This window comes from Pygoscelis adeliae, unplaced genomic scaffold (assembly GCF_000699105.1).
Source record: "Pygoscelis adeliae isolate BGI_AS28 unplaced genomic scaffold, ASM69910v1 Scaffold297, whole genome shotgun sequence".
NCBI classification, from domain to species: domain Eukaryota; kingdom Metazoa; phylum Chordata; class Aves; order Sphenisciformes; family Spheniscidae; genus Pygoscelis; species Pygoscelis adeliae.
In genome coordinates, this window is record NW_008825211.1 from 876154 (window position 1) to 885969 (window position 9816).

The window sequence follows — 9816 nt, forward strand, 5'->3', positions numbered from 1 at the left end:
AATGATGGTGGATGAAGCTTTTGAGCTCTACACCATCAGTTCAGCTGCCATCCAGGCCATTGCCGGGACGTGAGGATTACCAGACAAGTGGTTGTTGGCCTGTGTGAACTGAGTAGGTGGTGTTTGGAGCGTCTATTTTTTGTTTTAAAACAGGAAAGGACCCTGTATTCACGTGAAAAAAGTATCCAGTATTGTAGTCTGGTATAAAAAAGGGAACTGGTGTGTGAGACTGGTACGAAGCAAGCAAAGGGAAATTCAGGAGGCATTTGCTCTAAGTGCGGTATCAAATGCTGCCAGCCACTGATTCAGCGAATGCGCTGCGATTGATTATTCACCGACTCGTCCGCTTGTTTGCCTTCCAGCTCTTACATTAACCAATAGTTAAATCATCCCTAGAAGTCCCTGGGGCTTCCTTGACTAATTGACCACTCAAAGTGGTCCAGGTGGTTCTCTGCAGGTCCATCTGGCAGGAACTTGAACCCATCTGGCTCCGCTTTGGCCTTGGAGAAACCTCTCCTGCTCCCCTCGGGAAGCTTATCCCAAAATCTTTGCTTTCAGAAGTGTTTAAGAAACAAAGCAAGGTGCTGCAACTAGCCGTAACTCCTGTCTGTCGGTTGTTTATAGGACAGACTGAATGACTTCTGCTGCAAAATAGTGCATGACTTTTTTCATCACGCACAAGAAAAAGCGGAAGCAAATGTCATCTATCGGGAGAGCCCAACTCATATACATTTAGGAAGAGTTACGTGTGGTCCTAGGGAACTTGGACATTAAAGCTTCTGGCATATCCATTTAGAGCAACTCTCCAAAGTAAATGCAAAGCTGGGCGTCTTTGAAAGGCAGGGCATGTCATCCTGCACTTCTGTATCCACCCTCGCCGAGCGGGATGACTTGGCATTCTCCGGGATGGGGAGATTTGGTGGATGGCATGACTTCTAACGTTGTTGGCAAATGGTATAAGTTGCATAGCATTTGGCAACATGAGGTGGTTTTTTTTTTTTATTTTTCCTTGTTTTTAGAGAAATTTTTTCTTTTGCTCTTGCTCCTGGTGTAAATCAATAGGCTTCGTAGGGAGGTGTCTCCAGATACTTGCATGCATCTACATGCGTACAAACTCTGTGCCGTTGATGTCCTCTCTATACTTATTCAATTACTAAATACAAGCCTTTGCTTTCCTGCGCTGTCAATCCAACACATTTTATCAGCAGCATTTTATCAAATGAATGAAGGTCATTTCAATCCTTCAGGTGAACAGAAGACCTGCCCGCCTTTTAAAATCAATACTGGTGGCAAGATTATTTTTAGAAAGGGCAGGCCAAGCCCTGAACCTGAACACCTCGCAACGGCGGCAGAGTTCAGGTTTAGTCCCTGCCTTTGCTGCCTGGGGCTGGGATGATGCTCTCCCGTGTGGTACCCAACGTGAACCCTGGCGAGGACCACTGGCTTTCCTTCCAGCATCACCCTCGTTGTGCCCGAGCCCCTATGGCTAATGCATACAGAAAGCAGATTTATGCAGCTCATTTGCTGCCCCTGTATAATCATTCTTAGCTCTGCATTAATGTGCTGAGCAAGTAAAACTCGTTAATGAGAGGAGGAGAAAGGAATCTTTTTTGTAGGTCTAATGCTCTTGTTCCTGGAAGCGGAGGGGAGTAATTAGCATTCCAGCCGAGGCACCAGTTACTATGGCAGTGCGTATTGATGAAACGCGGTTGATACAAGTGAGCTAATTCAAACCAGCCGAAGGCCATATGTTTAGCTCTGTCTTTGTTATATAACAAGTTTTGAGGTCTTAAAAAAAAAAAAAAAAAGAAATTCTGAGCAGAAATGACCTTCAAGGAATGGTTATAAATAAGAAAGCCGCCAGCCTTTTTGTTACCGGCACACAAACTCATTAGTTACATAAACAGGACGAAGGTTTTTAATCTCCTTTTGAAGTTATTTGCATATTTATTGGGACTTACTGTGCCTTTTTATTTGGGATCCCACTGATCCGAAAGTGGAGGACACACACGGCTGCAAAACCCACCACGTCTCCCTAAGGTTCATATCAAGCTAGGTTGTTAGTCCTTGAGGTGGGACAAAATGGCAGAATTCAGTTTTGCTGTGGAATCAATAAACCGGGAATTTCGTGGTATTTCTATGCTTTTTTTTTGTCAAATATTTGATCTTCAGATTATCTTTTTTCCCCCTGTATTCCTTGTTGCTCTTTAAAAGGAGAAAATCTTTGGGGCATTGAAATTCATTTTACTACAGGGGAGAAAACACGGGATTTCAGCCTTGCTGAGTGGCAAGCAACCATCATCATTAGATTTATCAACAAAAGTGATATCTCAAAGAGCGCTATTGAGGCAAATGTTTCTTCACATTCCAAGTCACTGCAGAGAAGGGGTTTGGAGAAGTAGAACTTCATTTTGCCCGTTGCTTTATCACTAACACCATTGCTAGACTCCACATTCGTAGGATGGTTTCGTGACTGAAAGTGAAGCAGGAGCTCAAGGTGTCCCCGCTCCACCGTGCTCCGGTGGTGCTGGTTCTCCTTGCTCAGCCTGGATGGAGTCAGTGAGTACGTAGTACCCGTTTTGAATGCTCTGTTTTGTATAGCCAACTCCTCCTAGTTACATCACAGCCCTACCCATCACCTATGCAGGTATAAATGGTAACTGTGGCTTCTGAAAGTTGAAGTCCTATTAAAAAAACCCCAAACAAACCCCAGAGCATTACCCCCCAAATATATTTGGTTAACCACATATTGCCAGGATGGAAATTCTGTAGGCTACAGGTTGCTGAAGGTGCAAGCTGGACAGCAAGGAGTGTAATAATTAAATTGCACAGTGCACCTGAACGTGGGCTATTGGAGGTGATTAATTCTAAATGCTATCCTGTAATTATAATCAAACTATATTCTCTGCAGAAACCTTTGTGCGCAAGCGGCAAGGAGCTGTTATGCATTATTGACTTTGGAGTAGCTGGGAGAAATTCAAAACATCTTCATATAAATTACGTTTTGGTCATGGCCTGCTCATGGATTTGCAGGCACAAGCTCCCCCTCCCCGAATGCGGCTCCCGGCTGTAATGCAGCCTCTCTGCCCCATTTTGTCAGCACACCTTTTCTGTTTCCTATCCCCACCAAGGAGGTTTCCTCCGGGACACCAGCAACGCGGCTGGGGTTCCTCACCCCCAGCCCCGCTTAGATCCCATCAGAGAGGCGCATCCATCGCGCGCTCTCCAGGAGCGTCTATCCCCGGGTCCCTAAATTCGGCAGGTAGCTGATGGAGATGAAGAGAGACCGCAGTGCTGCGCCACGAAGCTCTTGCCCCGCCTTCCCCCAAGCCTGGCATGGGCTGCAGCTCTGATGAAATTTGTGCTTGGTCTTATTTCCTCGCATACCTGAGTCACCACTTCCCCATGTTGTTTCTCAGGGTCATGCTGCCGCTGGTGCTTTTTGCTGCCTTCTTTCCTTTCGTAGTATTTCTGGTGTGCCCCAGTTAAGGCAAAAAGTAATGAGGGGGAAAATTAATTCAATAACTACAGGACGTGTTTATTTTTTTGCTGCGTAGTCCCGTTAACAGAAGGGGGATGTGGAGGGGGGAAGCAGCAAACTGCACCAAGGATGCGCCTTGGAGATAGTCCTGCTGTAACCTAAGTGTCTTGACCGATACCGTATTTCAAACCTTTGGCTTCTGGGGATACGCTCGCTTCTACGCTGCCTTGGCTGCTTTTAAATTCTCATTTTACTCATTCGCTTGGCTGTACCACTCGCTGACGGAAACCTGGAGGGGATTCCCGGAGCATGTTCCCTAGTCCTGAAAAAGTTGGGTACCCTCCAGCCAGCGACGTGAGCATCAGCCTGTTCTCACCGAGCCGAAGGGATGTTCACTGCTGTGTTGTGGTTAACTCAGTAACGCAGCCCTCTCTCTTCCACATTATATTTTTCAAAGTGAGGGCATCCTCACATCTACATCCCTCTCTCCTTACAGTGGCGCCGGGATCATCTCGGCGTTGAAGAGCCACTTCCACCATCCCTGGTGGAAGTCCCCATCCCTGGAAGTATTTAAAAGACGTGTAGATGAGGCGCTGAGGGACATGGTTTAGTGGGCATGGTGGTGTTGGGTTGACGGTTGGACTCGATGATCTTGGAGGTCTCTTCCAACCTTAATGATTCTATGATTCTATGATTCCAGTTTTCTTACTGAAATACCCCCGCACATTTATCAACGTACCTTTTGTCATCCTTAAGATTTTTCTTTCTTATTTTCTTAGGTAAGAAAAAAGAAACTGGTGCAGGCTCTGTCATGTGTTGATCTGGGCGAGTGTTCCTAATAAAACATTCGTAATATTGCGCTCTTTTATGAGTAAAATGGTCGCCTACGCACTTTTACGAGCTGTGCTGTACTAGTCGTCGCAGAAGCTATATGCTCATTTAACGCGTCGCAATAACTCGCAATAGAGTGGGGTTTTTTATAGTTTATTCATCTCTATTTATGTAGAATCCCCTTGAGAATCCGCGAGGCTTTTGCTTATTCAACCTTTCTTGGCTGTTCTGCCACATCTCTCCCGTCGAGGGGATATTACAGGGTACTTAATATTTATTTATTTGATGAGCGTTGCCAGGCCCTTTGCTGTTACAATAACATCCTCTACCTTGTTGCGGCAGCTTGTTGATGCCGGTGGATGTATATGGGTGCGGTGGGGTTTGGTAGCTGGGGAAGGGAGATGGGGAGGGTTGCAACAAGCCCTTTGACGGGCCGGTGTGCCAGCAGGTTTAAAACTCATTTCCTATGGTTAAACGACGCTTTTAAGCCTCCTCCTGCTTAGCAGGTCTTGCTTTTTGGTGCTCCAGGACTCTGCTGCACTGGGCAGAGGATCAGATGAAAGCACCGTCATCAACGAGTGCCCTATACGACACGTTTTTGCAGTTTTTGAATAAAACTCCACGCTTCGGTTACGTACAAACCACATTAATTTACTTTCAGGAAACGTTTGCCTGACTTTTAAGCGGTTTCCTCTTTTTTTAATCATTGGCCAATTTATTGCAGAAGTTTAAGTAGATGTCGGAACTGTATTTGATTTAAAGCAGGCTTGCAAACTTAGTGCATATCATAAAAAAATGAGATGTTTACAGATCCTCTTCTGTTTGCCTGGAATACACCTGGCTTCCTGGGGTAGACGCGTGCTATGCCTAAACCCAAGGCTTTAGAGATAAAACATGACACTGGGATGCCTGACTAATCTCACGGAGGGATGCTGCTGTGATAAGATAACGAACTTGTTGCGGTTGTTGGAAGTGGTTATTATTGTTAGGAGGAGGGACGTTGCAGGGCACAGACTGCCAAAAGCACCCGATAACGTCCTGCAAGCGTGGCATCTACGGGTCCTGTCCTGCTGACGTGTTCCAGGCTTTTCTGTGCATATCAGAGGGTAAATTAACGTTTCTAATTGCCACGTGAAAAAAAAAACCAACCCAAAGGTCAGCTATGTTACCCTAGATTTGGTTCCTCCGAAGCCTCGCCTTCCCGGCGGAGCGGCTCCCTGCAAGGGCGGGCAGAGCGTTTTCAGGAGGTTTCCTTTGCAAGCAATTAATGATTTCAGGGAAACCAGTAGGAGCTATTAGTTAGTGGGGCGATATACATTTCTGTCCCTTCCTATAGCACCTATACAGCAGTTTCAGGGGGCTTAGCATCGCCTGGTAGCCCTGCCTTCTGCCTTGCAGGTATTATTCCGGAGCTGTAAGCCTCCAGTGCCATACCCGTGCTACAAGATTGACAGCCTCCTTATCTTTTAATCCCATGGACTGATTTTTTTTTGTGTCCTTCTCTGCTTATGTATTTACATGACCCTTTATAAATATTGTATAAAATACTGAATTTTTTCTGTGTGAACAAATAGTCTGGATTCTATTAAAGAACAGGACACGACATCGTTTTAAAAATTAAATAGAGCGTTACAAATTGGCTTTCTTCCTTTAAAAACATGTCAGGTGTATTCACCAGGATGTGGAAGACGGAGGAAAATGTATCACAGTGTAACAAAGAGAAATCTTTGCAGTCACGATGATTTGGAGAGGAAAGAAAAGATAAATTTATTGGGGCAAGTAAATCTGTTTTGCTTCCAGGTTGGGACTTGGGTAGCCAGCGTCTGTAGTTATCCTGCCCAGGGGGTTTAGGAAAATCCCTCCCCATAAGTCCTTCAGCGCTGCTTCAGCAGCTTTCCCAGGGCTTCCTCGAGGTCTTGGCTCCGGGCTTGGGTTCCTGCATCACCCCATTTTGTCCCCGTTCTTCCCTTCCAGTTCTGCCTAGCTCTTTTCCTGCCTCTTCAGCCCGGGCTGTGGCAGTGATGTTGTGTTTAATTTGGCAAACAAACTGAAAACATAAAAATAATTCCATTCACTTTGAATAATAATTAATATTTATGATTCTCCAAACACCCCGTTTGCCTGCCAGCCAGTCTGGTTGCGTTTAGTACAAATTATTTCATTCAACCCAAAATGTTTAATTTCGATCATTTATGAGAAAATTAAAGGAAACAAAGAGCGAAGAGGGGTGCTAATTTTCCCCTTCAACCCAGTAGTCCCAGGGTTAGGATTTTTTTGGGGGGGTACGGAAGAACCAGCTTCAGTTCTGACTGAGAAGGTTTGAACCTGTATGCTCTTGTTTCAAGAATGATCACAAGGTTTTAAGGGTATTTTGGGATGTTTTCCCTATTTATTTATAATCCTGTTCCATTTTGCCTTAACACTGGACTGGGACCAGAGTCCAAATGAATGTCCGAACCAGCAGGTTCAGTCCTCAGTATATTTTTCCAGTTGAAACCATCCCATAAATTTGAAGGAGAGTCACCGAGTAATTCAGGTTGGAAAGGACCTCTGGAAGTCATCAGGTCCAGCTTGAGTCAGGTTGCTCAGAGCCTTGTCCAGTTGACAGAAGTTAATGAAATGTTTTCGAACGATTGAAGCCACATGCTTTGGCAGGTTTGCAAATTATGCTGAAAAAAGTTCTCCTGGCTCTGTTTGCCAGGTTTGGGAAAGACAGGACCTTCAGAGGATCCAGGATGTTGTAAAGCACTCGCTCCTTGAAACTGGAAAGATGACAGAGCTTTGAACGAGCGTAGTACACGGGAGAGATGGGGAACGGGAAAGCTCGAGGCTTTAGCTAGGATATATGCTCTTTCATGGACCTTCGCTGGCAGGTACGGTACCTGTGGCACGCGTGAGATGCCTGGTGAGATGAGGCTGTGCTTCTGGGGTCAAGGCTGGCTGGAGACTCCTGCCATGGAAGTGCGTTGCAGGGGCGCTTTCTCCTAGCTGTTACCTGTGCAGAGTATTTTAGATTATTCTTAGTGCCGACTCAATTCCCTGGCAGCTCAAAGACTTTATTACCCATCCCAGTCCTTTTTTACCTTAATATACTGTTGGACTTGTCTTACCTCAACTGCACATTGAGCAGTGACTTGCCTCCATCTCTCTTTCTAGATGCTGAGGCAGTGTGTACAGAAATATTCATTTTATTGCTCGTTTTTTTTTTTTTTTCCCTCTGTTAGTGCTTGAGCCCTGCAGTGCTTTGGCTGGAGCTGACCTCAGAGAGCAGGTAATAGGTTGAGCACAGTGGAAATCAGACAGCAGCACCTCAAAACTTGGCCCCATTATCTCCTCACTGGCAGGGCCAAAATCTTCTTTTTAGTCCCCATGGGCTTTTATGGAAAATTTTATGGCTTTTATGGAAAGATTCGGTATCTTTTGCTGCGCTATCAGTCTGAACGCCGGGTTTCTTGGTTTATTTTTTGTAGGGTTTTTTTTTTCCCCCCAAAGTTTACAGGATCTGTGGACACACAAAGCTTTTGCAGCTGGTGCTGCTTTGTCAATGCATTTCCACATCCTCCCAAATTCAGGATGATGAGTCACCCGGCAGAAACAGGAAAGGAGTAGCAGTGCCGTCTCATCCGAAACACGTCCCTATTCATACCGATGCCTTACGATGCCGCACGTTACGTGTGATGAGCATCACATTGTTTTGTTTTCCTAGCATGTGCAATTAGTGGAGCTATAAAAAGCTGGTGCTGCTCACGGATTCTTTGATAGCAGGATGAGAGAATAACGGCTGAGAGAAGGCGAGAAAAACAGGAGGTTCTCCTAGAGACATCTCGGCTCTTCTGAGCTGGGACCCATCTCTGCTTTCCAGCAGAGCACTCTCCCTATGAGACCATTGCCCAACGATTTTTGTAACTTAACTCAGTCCAAGGCACTTTTTATGGTTATTAGGGTAAATATGTATCAATTAGCAAAAGTTCAGCTCAGTTTTCTTCCTGGAAAGCTGGCTCGGTCTTGCAGTTGAGCTACTCTGTACTTTATTTCCTAATTAAATGACATTCTTGATAGGAAGCAAAGCGTGAATCAAAGAAAGCAGATGACGATCATATCATCTCCCTGTATTGTCTATCCCAAGTAAAAGGCTAAAGCAGTGCAGGGTGATATTCTCTCTTGTATTAAATGTTGCGCAAATTAAGAAGAATAATTAGGAAGTGCCGTCTGCTTCTGTTAAAAACGCACATACAGGGAGTAGTGAACAAGTCCCTGTCAGGTCACAGTTTTTCCTTCCTTGTCCCTGTATATTCCCCCTATTCTCTAACTTTATTTTCACAAGGTAAAATGGAAAAGGTAATTAAGTATATTGATGCACACTGGTGGGATCTTTAGTTTTCTGACCAGACTTCTGCTACATACTCAGTTTATTGCATGTGTATGACTCAACCTTTGGGAAGAAAAGACCTTCTTGAATATTCGTTGAATAAGTCCTTCTAACGTCCTGAAATTGCATACCTAATCAGGTGATATATTTACTTTCTTAATCCCTCCTGACCTCCTTCCGTATGTAAATTACACAATGTGAAAGCATATACTTCAGCACCGGACGGGAGATCCAGCTGATTACTCTTACAGTAATTGCAGTGCCTCTTCCCAAAATTTCCTGGCAGAATCCTCAATCTTAAGTCGCACTTGGCCGTGCTATGCCCTTGACCGCTAATAAATTAGGTTTAGCCCATCTCTGTTTCCTTTGAAAGGAACCTGCATCTACATTTTCTTTAATCTCCTGAAAGCCTGCCTGAATTACACCAAAAGGCTTTTTGGAAAATTGCTTGAAAGCGTTATCAACCAGGTGAGATACCAACTCAGGATCACACTAATCTTTTGGAGCTCTTCCCTTTTAATTATTTTGGGAAACACTGAGGGGCTGTTGCAGTAACTTTCCCTAGACATCCCTAATGCCATCATTTATTTAATATGACCAAATGGCATTCCTTGTTTTATGTAAAAACATAGTTGACCTGGAGGAAGGGTCTCAAAAGCAAACCGGTCTTTTGAAAGGCGTAGTGATGAGAGCATGAATAATAACACAAATGAATGATGCCGTCACTTCCTTTTCTGAACTTTCAGTTTATTCTGTGGCTTTAAAGTAAAAATTATGGCGATATTCTTTAGGGTTGATTTTATTCAAATAGCACTGATGGGCTTTCTCTGCTGTTGTGATTTTAATCCAGCTTGGTTTGTTAATTTGTATCTTGCCCCTTTGGGACTCCTTGGTGTGTTCGGCAGGAAATTTGTCAAGTTCTGTCCTTACAAACGTGCCTGACGGTGGTCAGGGAGCAGAGCTGCTGTGGGTTTCGGAGAAAACCTGTCGTTTTGTCTTGCATCGGTCTTGATTTAGGACGACACTCAAGCTCCAATGCATCCCTATTCAGGTAAAAATCCAGCATGGGCTTAAGTGTTTTGCCATACAAGAACATTTGTTCCTTTTGGACATTAATTACGAGAGCAAACTCTTT

At 44.6% G+C, this 9816-nt stretch overlaps 1 protein-coding gene across 2 annotated transcripts in view; it reads left to right on the forward strand.

Annotated features, from left to right (window-relative positions):
* Positions 1–9816, forward strand: part of FAM168A (family with sequence similarity 168, member A) — a 212840-nt gene that overhangs the window by 128791 nt on the left and 74233 nt on the right. The window lies entirely within an intron of this gene.